Source organism: Oncorhynchus nerka, linkage group LG3 (genome assembly GCF_034236695.1).
Source record: "Oncorhynchus nerka isolate Pitt River linkage group LG3, Oner_Uvic_2.0, whole genome shotgun sequence".
Classification (NCBI taxonomy): domain Eukaryota; kingdom Metazoa; phylum Chordata; class Actinopteri; order Salmoniformes; family Salmonidae; genus Oncorhynchus; species Oncorhynchus nerka.
Window position 1 is genome coordinate 28,654,635 of NC_088398.1, and position 16,384 is coordinate 28,671,018.

The 16,384-nt window shown below is 43.2% G+C and overlaps 1 long non-coding RNA gene across 1 annotated transcript; it reads right to left on the minus strand.

Moving 5' to 3' along the window:
- Nucleotides 1–7,968: 7,968 nt before the first annotated feature.
- LOC115106307 (uncharacterized) lies at nucleotides 7,969–16,047 on the minus strand. Its single transcript, XR_003860024.2, has 3 exons — nucleotides 15,673–16,047; nucleotides 9,450–9,642; nucleotides 7,969–9,320 (listed from the first exon to the last, which is right to left on the minus strand). It is a non-coding gene; the product is annotated as an uncharacterized LOC115106307 (long non-coding RNA).
- Between the last annotated feature and the right edge of the window lie 337 nt (nucleotides 16,048–16,384).

The window sequence follows — 16,384 nt, forward strand, 5'->3', positions numbered from 1 at the left end:
TCACATATTAACCACCAGCAGAGGGACACTTCACCCAGGGAAAGCCCTAACCTGCAGCTGTGGAGGGACATGCCTTATGTTTATCTACTGTACTGTCTACTGCTCCCCTGGGCCTCACAATCACTGTGGACAACAGAGGTGGAGACCAGTCCTGTGATGCATTTCCTACCAGTGATGACCATGTTAAAGGAATGTCCTGCTTTGAGGAAGCTTGTAGCGCTGGTGTGGCAGAGTGGTTGTGGGAAATTGGAAATTGACGTGAAACCACAGGAATTCAGGTCTGAATCCCATGTGGGGACATTTTGGAAATGTTGAGTTGAACTAATAAAGCTCTATGAGTGCATGAGTCAGCATTGTTTGTTCAACAGTAATAGGATATTGCTGACAATGGCTATATTCACTTAACAGTTTGTTATTACTAACTAGTTCAAGGGTTCTCAACCTTATCTGTTCAGGCCAACTGAAATGCTTTTAAAATCCCCCTACATAAGAGATCATTCAATAGAAGCTATCCTTGAGAGGTTATCCAGGGACAGTGTTATGATATCTAAGGCAGTATTTCCATATCCCACCCACACACACACACACACACACACACACACACACACACACACACACACACACACACACACACACACACACACACACACATACACACACATCAACATCGCCCTCGGAATCAAGGCCAGAGTGTTTGATGTGATCCCCAGATGAAGTAACTGGGATAAACTGGGAAGGACAACCGTCGGATGGGAAATCCCATTCCCTGCCCCACCAAAATAAGCAGACGTAAACAATACCAGACAATGGGACCAGCAGCCACCCAGCCATCGTTCCACACACCAAAACAAAACACTGTAGCCACCTCCGCTAGTATACAGTAGCCAGCCGACTAGAGTATGATAGCAATCATCAGTGATAAATCACAGGGTGACTGTCGTGGTTCCAGGGCTCTCAGACTAGACATAGGAATGGATCAGATAAAACTGAACAGGGCGTTCTGGTTCCCCCTGATAGAGCAGGCAGTGACGCATCCCCCCTCCTGTCACTGACAGCTGAGCGGAGGAATCGATGGGCTCTTCTGTCTGTCTGTCTGCTCACTGATTATTAACCATTCCCAGTGAGTCAAGCATCTACCAAAGCGCTATTGTTACATTCTGACTGCCACCTCACCATCAGTGATCAATGGGAAAGACAAACACTTGGGTAAACAACTTAAGAGTAATGAGATGTCGATCAGGGCCACTACCCTGCAAAGGGTGTTGCCTTCGGATAGAACATTACAGTAAATCAATGTCCTGTTCATGAGCTGTTAATCCCGAGCTCTCCTGGCTCAAACAACAAACTTGGCCCCCTCATACTGTACTAACCTGACCACCTAGTCCTAGGCTAATCTCCCCTTCCAGTTGGCTCATTTGAACCCTCTGCTCTCTTCCCCAATCCCCATCTTATTTAGAGCGATATATCGGTTCACCTATATTATTGGCCGATATTGGCCTTTTACCGAGATATCTGTATCGGCTAATAATAACTGATAATCAATAAATAGGAATTGAAACTATAGTAGGAAATGGATGTCCTCAAATTAACAGTAGAGGGCAGAAAAACGGTTCAAGCAACAGACTGAGTGATGACAAGTAAGCCAGATATAGCCTAATGCAGGGGGATTTTTGAGGTCGGTTCAATTTAGGTTAGGTTTAAAAATATATATAATTATCAAATAATGAAATTAAAATTATTTTATTACTTTTTATTGGAAATTACAAAGCTCAATATAATGAACAATCAATTGCCAAAACATTGAAAACATTTCATTCTCTCTGTCAGGTCCACTGTCACGCCCTGACCGTAGAGAGCGTTTTATATCTCTATTTTGGTTTGGTCAGGGTGTGATTTGGGTGGGCAGTCTATGTTCTATGTTCTATGATTTCTATGTGTTTGGCCGGGTGTGGTTCTCAATCAGAGGCGTGACAGTGGACATGGCAGAAGCCTTTTGAAACCATGAATACGCTACACGTTTGCATTTCTTGCAACACCAAGATGATCAAATTAAGATACAGCATCTGTAAATCTCTAGTTCAAGGAGTAAGCTCCAGACTATCCATGTCTTCCTGTAGAATTCCTTTCATTCTGCCCAGACTGAGGCAGGCTCATATTAATCAAGCAAACAGCCACTTCACACACAAGGGGGGCATGGCTTTACAGTAGCTCCCATGTACAGAATACTTCCCTTTCATCTGATATCAGATTTCATAAAAGCAGCTACAATTTCCAATTTCTTCAACAACAAAAAAACTCTTGCGGCTTTTCCTTCCTGTCTTTGTTGTCTCTCCTCCTTCAAAACTCTCACCAGAATCTGATTCACTGAGTCCCTGAACACGCGCACGCACACACACACACACACACACACACACACACACACACACACACACACACACACACACACACAGAGTGCCTTTAGGAAGTATTGACAAACCTAGTCTTTTTCCACATTTTGTTGCATTACCGTTTGAATATAAAATGGATTAAATTCAAAGGTTGTGTCACTGGGTCACTGGCCTACACACACATACACACACAATACCCATTATGTTTTAAGACGTTTTTACAAATGAAAAAATAATTAAAATGCTGAAATGTCTTGAGTCAATAAGTATTCGACCCCTTTGTAATGACAAGCCTAAATAAGTTCAGGAGTAAAATGTTACTTAACAAGTCACATAATAAGTTGCATGGACTCACTCTGTGTGCAATAATAGTTATTTTTTTAATGTCTACCTCATCTCTGTACCCCACGCATACAATTACCTGTAAGGTCCCTCAGTCGAGTAATGAATTTCAAACACAGATTCAACCACAAAGATCAGGGAGGTTTTCCAATGCCTCGCAAAGAAATAGAATATCAGGTTATTAATTACACCCTGGATGATGTATCAATACACCCAGTCACTACAAAAGATACAGGCGTCCTTCCTAACTCAGTGGCTGGAGAGGAAGGAAACTGCTAAGGGATTTCACTATTAGGCCAATGGTGACTTTAAAACATTTACAGAGTTTAATGGCTGTAAAAACTTAGGATGGATCAACAGCATTGTAGTTATTCAGAGGTTTAACCTCTTGATTCTAGCCATCCCGGATCCGGGATCGTGAATACAGCCTCAAGCTCATTACCAAAACGCAACGTTAACTATTCATGAAAATCGCAAATTAAATGAAATAAATATGCTAGCTCTCAAGCTTAGCCTTTTGTTAACAACACTGTCATCTCAGATTTTCAAAATATGCTTTTCAACCATAGCAAAACAAGCATTTGTGTAAGATTATTGATAGCTAGCGTAGCATTTAGCGTAGCATTCAGCATGCAACATTTTCACAAAAACAAGAAAAGCATTCAAATAAAATCATTTACCTTTGAAGAACTTCAGATGTTTTCAATGAGGAGACTCTCAGTTAGATAGCAAATGTTCAGTTTTTCCAAAAAGATTATTTTTTTAGGACAAATCGCTCCATTTTGTTCATCACGTTTAGCTACGAAAAAAACCTGTATCCAGGAGTGTAATTATCCCGCAAGCTCATTAGCATAACACAACGTTAACTATTCATGAAAATCGCAAATGAAATGAAATAAATATATTAGCTCTCAAGCTTAGCCTTTTGTTAAGGCACTGCATCTCAGTGCTTGAGGCGTCACTATAGACACCCTGGTACGATTCCAGGCTGTATCACAACCGGCCGTGATTGGGAGTCTCATAGGGCGGCGCACAATTGGTCCAGCGTCGTCTGTGTTTGGCCGGTGTAGGCCGTCATTGTAAATAACAATTTGTTCTTAACTGACTTTCCTATTTAAATAAAAAAATTAAAAAATCAAAAGAAGGAAGCCTGTACATAACAAAAAATATTCCAAAGCATGCATCCTGTTTGCAATAAGGCACTAAAATAAAACTGCAAAAAAATTGGGGAAAAAATAAACTTTATGTTCTGAATGTTTGGGGCAAATCCAACACAACACAGTACCACTCTTCATATTTTCAAGCATGGCGGTGGCTGCATCATGTTATTTACATTTACATTTAAGTCATTTAGCAGACGCTCTTATCCAGAGCGACTTACAAATTGGTGCATTCACCTTAAGACATCCAGTGGAACAGCCACTTTACAATAGTGCATCTAAATATTTTAAGGGGGTGAGAAGGATTACTTTATCCTATCCTAGGTATTCCTGAAAGAGGTGGGGTTTCAGGTGTCTCCGGAAGGTGGTGATTGACTCCGCTGTCCTGGCGTCGTGAGGGAGTTTGTTCCACCATTGGGGGGCCAGAGCAGCGAACAGTTTTGACTGGGCTGCGCGGGAACTGTACTTCCTCAGTGGTAGGGAGGCGAGCAGATTTTATGGGTATGCTTGTCATTGGCAAGGACTAGGGAGTTTTTGGGGGGATAAAAAAACTGAATAGAGCTAAGCACAGGCAATATCCTAGAGGAAATACCTGGTTCAGTCTGCTTTCCAACAGACACTGAAGGACAAATTCACCATTTAGGCAAGACAATGAACTAAAACACAAGGCCAAATATACACAGGAGTTGCTGACCAAGACAACATTGAATGTTCATGAGTGGCCTAGTTACAGTTTTGACTTAAATCAGCTTGAAAATCTATGGCAAGAACTGAAAATGGCTGTCTACAGCATGAATAATAAAAATAATTTAAAAATGTGCACATGTTGTACAATCCAGGTGTGGAAAGCTCTTAGAGAGACTTACCAAGAAAGATTCAGCTATAGTCACTGCCAAATGTGACTCTAACATATATTGACTCAGGGGTGTGAATACTTATGTAAATTAGACATTTATGTATTTAATTTTTAAATACATTTGCATACAATAACAAACAAATGTTTTCACTTCGGCATTATGGGATATTGTGTGTGAGAAAGAAAATTGATTTGAATCCATTTTGAATTCAGGCTGTAACAACAAAATATAGAACAGATCAAGTGGTAAGAATACTTTCTGATGGCACTGCACATGTATATACACAGACACATAGTAGACACAGCTTAGTACTGTATTCACAGCAGCACACACACAGGCTCATCCCCACCACGTTTAGCAAGCTAGCTGCTCCACTAACTTCCACTAATTGTGTCAAAACAGCTGATTCCACAATTACAGCAACGAGTGAGATCAATGACGTCAAGTTAATCTGTACTTTGCATTCCTGAGTAGGAAGAATGTTGCAGGAGGAGTCCTACAGCATCTCAACCCTGATGAAACTGAAGAAGACACAGGGAAATCAAGAAAGAAGACTTATTGAGGAGATATAGCAGACAAGTGGAACAAACAAACAAACTGTGCAGTCAGCATGGACCACCAGTAAGGTCATGTGAACCCCAGTCCCGTGGCCAAAGGCCAACCAGAACATGCCTTGCTGGTAAGCTGTCTGTCCTCGCACCTTTGTGTCTTTCCTAATGAGTCAGGTGGTGTGTGGAGGAGACAGCTGACTCATCTGTAAAATAACACTGTCAAACATAGTCACACACACACACACCACACACACACACACACACACACACACACACACACACACACACACACACACACACACACACACACACACACACACACACACACACACACACACACACACACACACACACACACACACACACACACCTCTCACTCTATCGTCAGAGTGGCACAGTGGTCTAAGGCATAGCATCTCAGTGCTAGAGGTGTCACTACAGACCCTGGATCGATTCCAGGCTGTATCACAACTGGCTGTGATTAGGGGTGGCAGGTAGCCTAGTTGTTAAGAGTGTTGGGTCAGTAACCAAAAGGTCGCTAGATCGAATCCCTGAGCTGACAAGGAAAAAATCTGTCGTTCTGCCCCAAAACAATGCAGTTAACCCACTGTTCCTAGGCCGTCGTTGTAAATAAGAATTTGTTCTTAACTGACTTGCCTAGTTAAATAAAGATTAAGTAAATAAATTAGGAGTCTGATAGGGCGGGGCACAATTGGCCCAGTGTTGTTAGGGTTTGGCCGGGTAGGCCATCATTGTAAATAAAAATGTGTTCTTAACTGACTTGCCTAGTTAATAAAGGTTAAATAAAAATACAAAAATGAGCCAACATTCCTCATATATCCTACTGTGGTGCCTCTTGAAGTCTGACTGAAAAGTCAAACTTGTAGTGTAAGACCGATGTCTAACAGTGCCCTGTAATCATCATCATCAGACTGGTGGTAATTTGACCAGGGTCAGTTTGTTATTGACATGGCACTCTGTTCACATGGTCTCTGATGAAGTTTGACACATTAAAGATCATAGGCTACACTCAACTCTACTGAAGTTGAATAACATCTGTGAGGGGAAAATAACCACCCCAAACTCCTTGCATATTGATACTTGTCTGTACATTTTGTTATGGCTTTACACATAGCCTAAGTAACACCCAAGAAAATACCATTTAAATTGACATTCAAGGCCTATGCTCAGTAAAGTATATGACTTCAACTAACTCAAACATATGGTTTCAACCAATGTGTTTGATTGATTTTAAAAGTTTAGTCAAATGGCATTATGAGTGGTTTAGACTCAGACAATAGCGAGAGGGGGTTAGGCACGCCAACATCTTTCAGCAAAACTAGGTCAAGTCTCAGCACTTGGATTCTGAAAGAGGCTGAGGTATTTGATGCCACCCTGCTTGCCATTCAGGGACTAGTCCAGCACAGTGAGAGGGCACAACCCAGCGCAAACACTCTCCACAATCACATGGAGCTAACAGTACTGTTACTGACTGTGGGCCTGTGTGGCTCAGTTGGTAATAGTGTGGCACTAGCAACACCAGGGTTGTTGGTTCAATTCCCACTGGGACCGTAACATGTATAGCCTCACTGCACTGTACTTTGGACAAAAGTGTCTGCTAAATAGCATATATTATTATGAGGGAAGTTAGAGCTTCATGGCTAAGAAGAAAAATCATTTCAAAATAACTAATCAAAGAGCTTAACCTTTACCATTACAATGGCCAATTAGGGGAATGTCGAATCATCTCTGACAAGGGGGCATGGGGAGGTAAGGGGGAGGCCCTCCAGCAGGGTCTCCCCAACTCCTCCTTGTATCACACCTGGCGGGGTTGGGTTAAACTGTCTTTGGCAGGTTAGTGCGAGGAGGTAAGGGAGGGGCCCTCTAGTAGGGCCTCTTCAGCCCCTCCTGGTAGGATGCCTGGTAAGGACTCATTGCGCCATCTCGAGCAGGCTAGTGTGGGGAGGTAAGGGAGGGGCCTTCTAGTAGGGCCTCTTCAGCCCCTCCTGGTAGGATGCCTGGTAAGGACTCATCGGGCCATCTCGAGCAGGCTAGTGTGGGGAGGTAGGGAGGGGACCCTCAAGTAGGGCCTCTTCAGCCCCTCCTGGTAGGACGCCTGGTAAGGACTCATCGGGCCATCTCGAGCAGGCTAGTGTGGGGAGGTAGGGAGGGGACCCTCTAGTAGGACCTCCGTTCAATTATTTTATGAAATCTGGTTGAGGCAAATTGGAATATATCAAATCATAAACAATAACATCCAGACTTATCAGGCATGGGCACACGTACTGTACCTACATGATAGTGTACACTAGGTAAGTACAAGCGAAATAACACACTTGTTGTTTATGTTTTCTGTTGTTACCAGGAGTTCAGCATTGCAGTTCTTGGTCTGACTGACCTCGGCGCCAAGGAAATGAGAGTGCAGGAACTTCAGGAAGACAGGGTATGTGGAGTACCTCCCTGCATGCCACTCACGCAAGACCCAGGGATTCCCCCTTACATAGGGTTGCAAAGCTACCAGTAATTTACCAAAAATCCAGCAGTGTCATTAGGTCTGGGCTTCAGGGGCCTCAGTCTTAGATGTTTTTGGTCCAGCCCCAAATCTTTAAAAAAAATACATGCAGTATTTAAAACAAAATGTTTTATTGATAAAAAATAAACGGACAAAAAAATAAACAATACAATATACTGCGCAAGGCAGTAGCAGGCACTGCAAGAAACCCCTTGTGTGACGCCATGGCCCCTTGAGTTGCCGTAATGCCCCCTAAACAAAATCTGGCCGTTGTGCCCTCGAGCTGAATATAATAATTATAATTCCCTTCTCTTGGCTGCCAATCACCATGCTCCAAAGCACCTCTCACTCACATGTCTCTCTCAGATATCTCAATTGTTATTAGTCAATGCCCATCAAGTGGGGGTGAAACGGTTCACAAAATTCACGGTTCGGTATGATACGGTACAGTGGTGTCACGGTTCGGTACGATACGGTAGAGTGGTGTCACGGTTCGGTACGATACGGAACAGTGGTGTCACGGTTCGGTACGATACGGTAGAGTGGTGTCACGGTTCGGTACGATACGGAACAGTGGTGTCACGGTTCGGTACGATACGGTACAGTGGTGTCACGGTTCGGTACGATACGGAACAGTGGTGTCACGGTTCGGTACGATACGGTACAGTGGTGTCACGGTTCGGTACGATACGGAACAGTGGTGTCACGGTTCGGTACGATACGGAACAGTGGTGTCACGGTTTGGTACGATACGGAACAGTGGTGTCACGGTTCGGTACGGTTTCGATACATCGACAAAATAAACGCCTGAGAAATATGTCATTTGTATTTAGATTTTCCATTTATTATAATAGTAAACATGGGTAGCTTGAGTTCCCAGGAGCATATGGAAACAAAGGGACATCAAAAACAGCAGTGCCTGCCTTATAACATAAAACAATAAAATTGTAATTTAAAAAACAACAAAAGAGTGTATAGTCCAGCAACATATTGAAATATTGAGTCACATAGCAGTGCCCTAAACAAAATAGGACCACTTGAGACTAGTTAATTATAATAATAATATATATTTTTATCAGATTTTCAAGTTTTTCTTAAAGATGAGTCTATCCACATTATCTGCAGTGAGCACAGATAATGCTTGCTGTAACAATGTCAGCCGCTGTGGAGGAAACCCTCTCGCTAGGGACAGAGGTCCCAGACACAGCCAGGTAGCGCCTTGCTCACATGGCAACATGAGGGTATACTAACCCTTTAGTCTTCCACCATGTAAGTGGATCAGCATCCTGGGGAATACAGTCCACTTCCCTGTATGAGGTCACCTCCTCCTCTATGACCTTGACCTTTGACTTGGTTCCCTGCTCCTGGGTCGTCCTTGGTTCCCTGCTCCTGGGTCGTGAACAACTCCCCCAAAAAAGCTCAGCCATGGCAGACTTATTTTCTGGAGGAGAACCCCCGTCGTCTGCCATCTCTGGAGAGGGGTTGGCTCCTGCGGTATCTGTGGATTGACCCTGCAGAATTAAATTAGATGAAAATTACTATCTCTGAAGTGGCTTTGAAATATATAATCAGACACTATTATTACAATTACAATTATTACTTTATAATTAAATCACTCATTAACAAAATAAATACAATACCTGTTGTATATTGGTCACTATCTCCTCTGTGAGTTCATTGTAGACTCTCAGACGAGGGAGCAGCATCCAGGTGCAGCAGGGACTTGAGGTCAACTCTGATAGCAGTCTTCACATCCCTTACTGCGGGTTCATCTTCATCAGATGCCACCATTGATTTCAGGATCATTGTCTTTCATAGGCAGGACCATGGAAACTGATGGAACGCACACAGCGCATATCAGTGTTGTGACTGTTTTGAGAGGTTCCCACACTTTGATAACTTCCTCTGCTAGTTTTATGTCATTTTCAGACAAAGTCACAATATCTTTGACATTCTTCCTCACAGCTTGATCAGACAGTGTAGAATACACCGCGACTTTCTGCTCAAGGTATCTCTCAACCATGTCATGGCTTGAATTCCATCTAGTAAGGACATCTTGGATTAGTTGGTTTGGCAGCTCCAGCATCTCCTGTTCTGTCTTGAAAACATATGCAGCTGTTGTGCTTTTATGAAAGAAGGATACCACCTTCCTGATCTTTGGTTGGAGGCGAGAGGTTGGAATCACTGACATTGCTTTTTGAGATGCTAGATTATTAACGTGAGCAAAGCATCCTATCTGTGGCACCAATCCAGCTAGTGCAACTGCATTTACAATATTTCTAGCGTTGTCAGTGGTCACAGGAATCGTTTCGTTATCCCCCTCCAACTTCCACACTGCAACTACTTCTCTTAGCTCTTCCCCCAAGTTTACACTGGTGTAACGACTCTCAAGGGGACGTGTTTGAAGAGCAACAGACCACGTTTCTGACAACTCGCTCTCAAGTTGTTAATGTCTGGGCCAAATGTGTACGCGAAGGAATAGTGAAGCGCGGCTCGACCACTTTAAACATGTTTCTGAACCCCTCATTCTCTACCACAGAGAAGGGTCTCATATCTGCTGCTATGAATTTTGCTATCGCTGCATTGATTTCTTTAGCCCTACCGGAGTCAGACGCATGTTGTTGCCTGAAGGCTGTGTGGAGAAGTGGTTGCCGATTGGTTGTCGTTTGGTGTGATGTCAGCGCAAATGAGTAGTCCTCTTACTCGTATAGGCTATTGGCAATGAACAGAGGCTACATGTTGTAGAGGTTTTATCCGCCCCTCGTTGGCCATCCCCGTTATAGTTTACGGGGAAACCGAAATGTTCCCAGATGGCAGACCGGAATGATACTGGGGCGTCTTTTAGTTCTGGCCCGCCAATGCCTGCCATGTTGCTCCTCTGCATTTAGCTAACTGCTAATTCCTTCATAAGCTAATTGCTGCTAAGACGGTCTCTCAGCTCTGTTGTCGCTGGAGTGAAATAACTAAGGAGTGGAGCTGCATACAGCTACGAGACAATTATTATTTATTTTTTAAACTTTATTACTATGTAGATATTTTTCTCACGTTAATTTATACGCCATTGGTTTATGCAGTATAATATTTTTTTTTTACAATTATATATATATTTTCCTAGCTATAATATATGATTAATGTATGTTCGGTTCGCAGTGTGTACCGAAATGTGCACCGTGGACCCTGTACCGAACCGTTTCACCCCTACCGTCACGTGATTGGATCCTTTTCACAGGCATTGCAGTTCCGAACTAGGCTACAAGTGAAGACAGACACACTGGGGATGCAATGGCACGTGTCCTTATCCAATTTGAAGACGCATATTGAAGATATTAAAAGAACTATGTCAATCTACTATCCCCATATGTTACGTTCCCCAGTTTCGGTGTTGTAGTTTGTGTATTTGAGTGTCTTCCTGAAATCCCCCAGCAGCTGATTGGTCGACTCCACGATTAATTGGAGAGCTGACCCCGCCCCCTCGTCAGGACGCAGCTGTCTCCAATTTCCAATGCCTTCTGAAGCTTTAAAAGCCAGTGTTCTGTTGTTCAGGAGAGAGATTGAATGTGATATAGATCATTGCTGAGAGAGGAGGGTCTTAGCATGTTGTTTGTAGCATGTTGTTCGTAGCATGTTGTTCGTAGCATGTTGTTCGTAGCATGTTGGTCGTAGCATGTTGGTCGTAGCTATGTACTGTGTTAGTTGTTGCTGGGAACAGTTAGTATGTTCTGTGTGAGTTTGTTGCTCAGATAGCGCTTATTTGATGTCCTTTTGTTTCTTAGTTTGTTTGAGATTGTTTGTTCTCCTGTTTCATTTGTTCCCAGGGGGAAGGGGAAGGCACCTAGGGAGTGCTTAGGCAATAGGCCCGCGGGCATACATATACCCGTAGTATATTCACTGTCTAGGCACACTAGGTAAGACCTGGGCGGATCAACCCCTGTATTTTGGTTAGGGCACCAGGTGGTGCAAAATTAGCTAAGTAGTGGTTAGGCAGTTAAGGTAGGAGAGGGGGCTTTGAGATACTTTCTTTGCTTTGAGTAAAATTCATTATAAATCCTACAATGTGATTTTTCTGGATTTTTTTTCTCATTTTGTCTGTCATAGTTGAAGTGTACCTATGATGATAAATTACAGGCCTCTCCTTTTTAAGTGGGAGAACTTGCACAATTGGTGGCTGACTAAATACTTTTTTGCCCCACTGTATTATATACAGTACCAGTCAAACGTTTGGACACCTACTCATTCAAGGGTTCTTTATTTTTACTATTGTACCATTGTAGAATAATAGTGAAGACATAAAAACTATGAAATAACATATGGAATCATGTTATATCTTGAGCTTGATTATTTATATATATATATATGATCAAGTTTGCATATCACTGTGTGTGTATATATCGAGAGGTTGCCCTGATCGAATGCCTGAGCTGACAATGACGGTAAATAAGAATTTGTTCTTAACTGACTTGCCTAGCTAAATAAATACATATATTTTACACAGGGGGGCCAAAGATAATTACAAACACCCGTGATAATCTGAAGTACCCAAAAAAGGTCATTAAATATGTGATAAAATTTCATAAAAGTTACAAAAATGCTGGTAGTTTACTGGTAAAAATTCCAGTAATACACCCCCCCCCCTATGCAACCTTACCCATACACTAATTACAGCTTGTGTGTAGTGTGAGAGGTTCAGTGTGCCAAGGCTACTTGGAGGCAATGCAGAGACGCCATTTTGCTTAACTTAGGGTAAAGGCAAGAGTTTATACATTTTTTATTTATGATTTCTAATACTCCCATTAGATCCAAAAAGGACTGTTTGCCTCAGGCACAGAGGAAATCTCAGTTCATTTATGGTACGACATAAATAAAAACGCTTGTTAGGCAGAAATTGGAGGGATTCCAGGATATTTCCTGGAGTCAAACCTGATTTACTGTAGTTCTCTCTCTCTCTCTCTAATAGACCTAATCTTTGAGAGGCATATTAACCTTGTTTTTTTATTTTAAACCTTTTAACGGTGTTCTTCTCCATTACTTCTTGACACACACAGTAGATGGGAGGTAAAGTACACACGCATGCAGTTGGAACATTTCCTGTGTAATCAGAGGTGTTTCCTTTAGACAGCAACGCCCTTTGTTCAGTGTGTGCGCGTGCGTTCATTCATTTCGGTTGTGTTTGGGTCTCACCAGCTCTTTGCTCAGCTGCATTGCAGTGGCTTAATCAAAACCTATCCCATACCGCTGAAGGCTTTTTTTTATTTCAGAAATTCACAGCCTATCAAATAGTGGAGTGGCTCATCCAGCACATGAGCTGATCATCCTTCCTCAAGCAAATGCTTTACCTTGCAGTCTGCTCACTTGGTATTGACCCAGAAATGTGGGGAGTTTTTTTGTTTTTTTTTGACAGTCCAAAGCAGATTCCAAGATACCCTGTCATTTTTAACACTCAAACACACAACGGCATCATCCCTCATGGGGAGAGTCTATATATTCTACAAGATACTATGACAATATCAGATTAAGACCAGAGGGAGAATCTGTATATTCTCTCCCTCTTCCCCAGGCCAACCATAAAGCTCCTATTCATCATACGGTTGGTGCAGAGCTATATATTTAGATGGCTCTGGTACAGTGGTGTGGTTCACCGTGCAGCAGGGCTACAGTGGGTTTATATGGCTGTAGATCTCCACCAGGAAGTCCAGCTCAGACTGAAATCGATCGGCGGTCTGGAGAGCTGATATACGAGAGGCTGCTGGGTTGGTGATCAAGGGGGAGATGAGATGAATCCCCCATCTAGGAGCCACTTCCTGGCAACGCACCCTCTTCCAGCACTCACTGATGCACATGTTATATACAATGTAACATACACAAGCACACCCACCAATGCATTCGTGCAGGCACACACAAACGCAGTAAACGCACACAAACACACAAGTAAGGATATAGGCTTAAGACTGATCAAGATCGCGTATCACTAACTCGTCCTGGATCTCTATCCCAGTGCTGAACGAGAACTAGCCACTCCTCCCTGCTTCTTCGCCATGACTGCGAATTCCTCCATCTGACCGATGGGCATTGATGACAAGGTGTCATCTAAAATGTATCAGTAGGCCTTGTCCAAATGTAGCACCGCGGCGAGACACAATGTGTTCTATTAGCATGCCAGTGTTAACAGGCTAGCCTAGGGACGGGGCGCCAGAGAGACGGGAGTCAAAAGGTATTACCCCCTCGCGCCAATCGTCCAATGGGTGTGGTAGAACTGCATTTGTGGTGTGCCAGCGTGAGGTTAGTGGATTTACTGTATCCTCACTCAATTCATTAAGATCACACGCACCACACCGTGTGCACACACATACACAAACACCTTCTCTTTGCTCTCACACTCCCTGGTGATATGTCATCTCAGCTCTGCTGTCCGGGTAGCAGGGTCAAGGAGTGCCCGTCATGACATCATTAAGTCACACCACTGTCTGGTGCTCAACAGGATTATTACTGAATGACTTAATTTTTTTCACACACACACACGCACGCACACACTTCCGGCAAACAGCAAGCAGGTAAGTATCGTGGACAACACCATCCTCATCGTCATCCTCATCAAAACAATCATAATTTAGGCTATGGTCATGCTAAATTCTCCCGCAGTTTTCCCTGTTCAAAATATTAAAAATAAATGGTGGTAGATAGATGTTGGTCTACATGGTCGACAGACTTAGCATTGTTTTGCTGATGAAATCACATGTCCGTCATTACATCATGACAGCAGAAACTGTAGTGGCATGATTTAGAAGCCAAAACTTGACTGGTTACTCCAGAATGTTTAGAAAAGACAATACCAATCTCTAAAATCCTTCATTCATAGGGTTTGAGTAGCTGTGGTAGTACTAACTGCTGGAAACGTGCAAGTCAGATTTGCCTGATGGGTGTGCATAGGAAATATGAAGTTGAGATGTTAGTGCTACCATGGCACACTACTACATACTCTACACAACTCCTCTAGGACTGCAGCTGTCTGTCAGGTGACAGGTCAGTCGAAGCAAAGACTTAAGAGACACAGACAGACACTCTTGCCTTGAATCTTTTCTCGCACACGCACACACGCACGCACGCACAAACACACACTCTTTCTCTCTCTCTCTCTTTCTCTCTCTGAAACACACATGCAAGGATGTAAATGTCTGAGCTGGGAGATATTCTTCCCCCACTGCTCTGAAAACAATGGCATTGCCGGACACCCCTTCCTCACAGACAGCCTAAAAAACAAAAACAATGTTGCTTTAGGAAAATTCCACAGTAACAGAGTGACGGACAATTGTGACAATTGTGACAACTGAGACAGATTTTTCACTTATAAAATGTATGTCAAACAAAAGACAAATGATTGTAAAGCTAAACAAACCATACAACTCCATGCACAAGGACTACTTTTAACAATTTCCACAGAAAATGTTAAGAACAGTGCAGATGCAAAGTTTGGTAACAGATTGACGGTTTGTGCTGTTTGTGTCGTCATTCTGTTACCAAACTTTGTATCTAGAATGTACCTAAAATTTTCTGTGGAAATTGTTAAAAGTAGTCCTTGTGCATGGAGTTTTATTGTCTGTCTGTCTGTCTGTCTGTCTGTCTGTCTGTCTGTCTGTCTGTCTGTCTGTCTGTCTGTCTGTCTGTCTGTCTGTCTGTCTGTCTGTCTGTCTGTCTGTCTGTCTGTCTGTCTGTCTGTGTCTCTGTGTCTCTGTGTCTCTGTGTCTCTGTGGTTAAGTACAATGAAGAACGCACAGAGAGTTCCTCTGTAAACTCCCCTGTTACAAGTATATTGTAACTCTGCAGTGACAGTACAAAGTAAAGTTTGCCCGCAGTCCAGACAGAAGGTACCTTTGAGAGAAATGATCTCCTGCTGAATGGACCTGTAGCCTTCCATTCTGACTCTCTGGCCTGCTGTTGATGGTTGATGACAGTTCTCTGTGATGTTGATGACAGTGATGATGTTGATGCCAGTTCTCGGTTCAGCTCCTACTGTGTACCTCTGCCTCAAGTTGACTTTGCAAGTGTCTGTGAGTCCTGGCTACTCCTCTACAGGCTTAGGAACTGCCCAATTTCTGTCTCCCTCTTTTTGCCCTCTTTCTTTCGGTCTCTGTAGTGCTGCTTGCCGGGAGAGGCTGCTGTGTTTGGGTCCCCTCTCAAATACACATGCACACGCACACACACACACCTTGGGTGTACAGGAATATCCTTCTGTGGGAAGCCCCTCCCTTCTTCCCTCCTCCTCCGCCTAAAGCCGGCTTTTCACTGAGGACTGTGCCTCTGCAAATCACTGCACTGCACAGTCCTCTCATTCACCATGACTCAGCCAATGGTTGAAGGGCATTGGCATCCGCTTCATTATAGTGCAACCAATCACAGTGTAACTCTGCCATTCAGACTCATTACTGTAACAAGTAGAGTTTGAATGATGGTGAGTTGGCGGCAGAGAGAGAGCTAGAGAGTGGGGGATAGAGTAATAGACATATGATGGTGATGGGAAGGATGTAAAGGGAAGCTGGGGAGGAATAAAATCCCTGTGCCACACCCAGTTCCCAAACCAGAC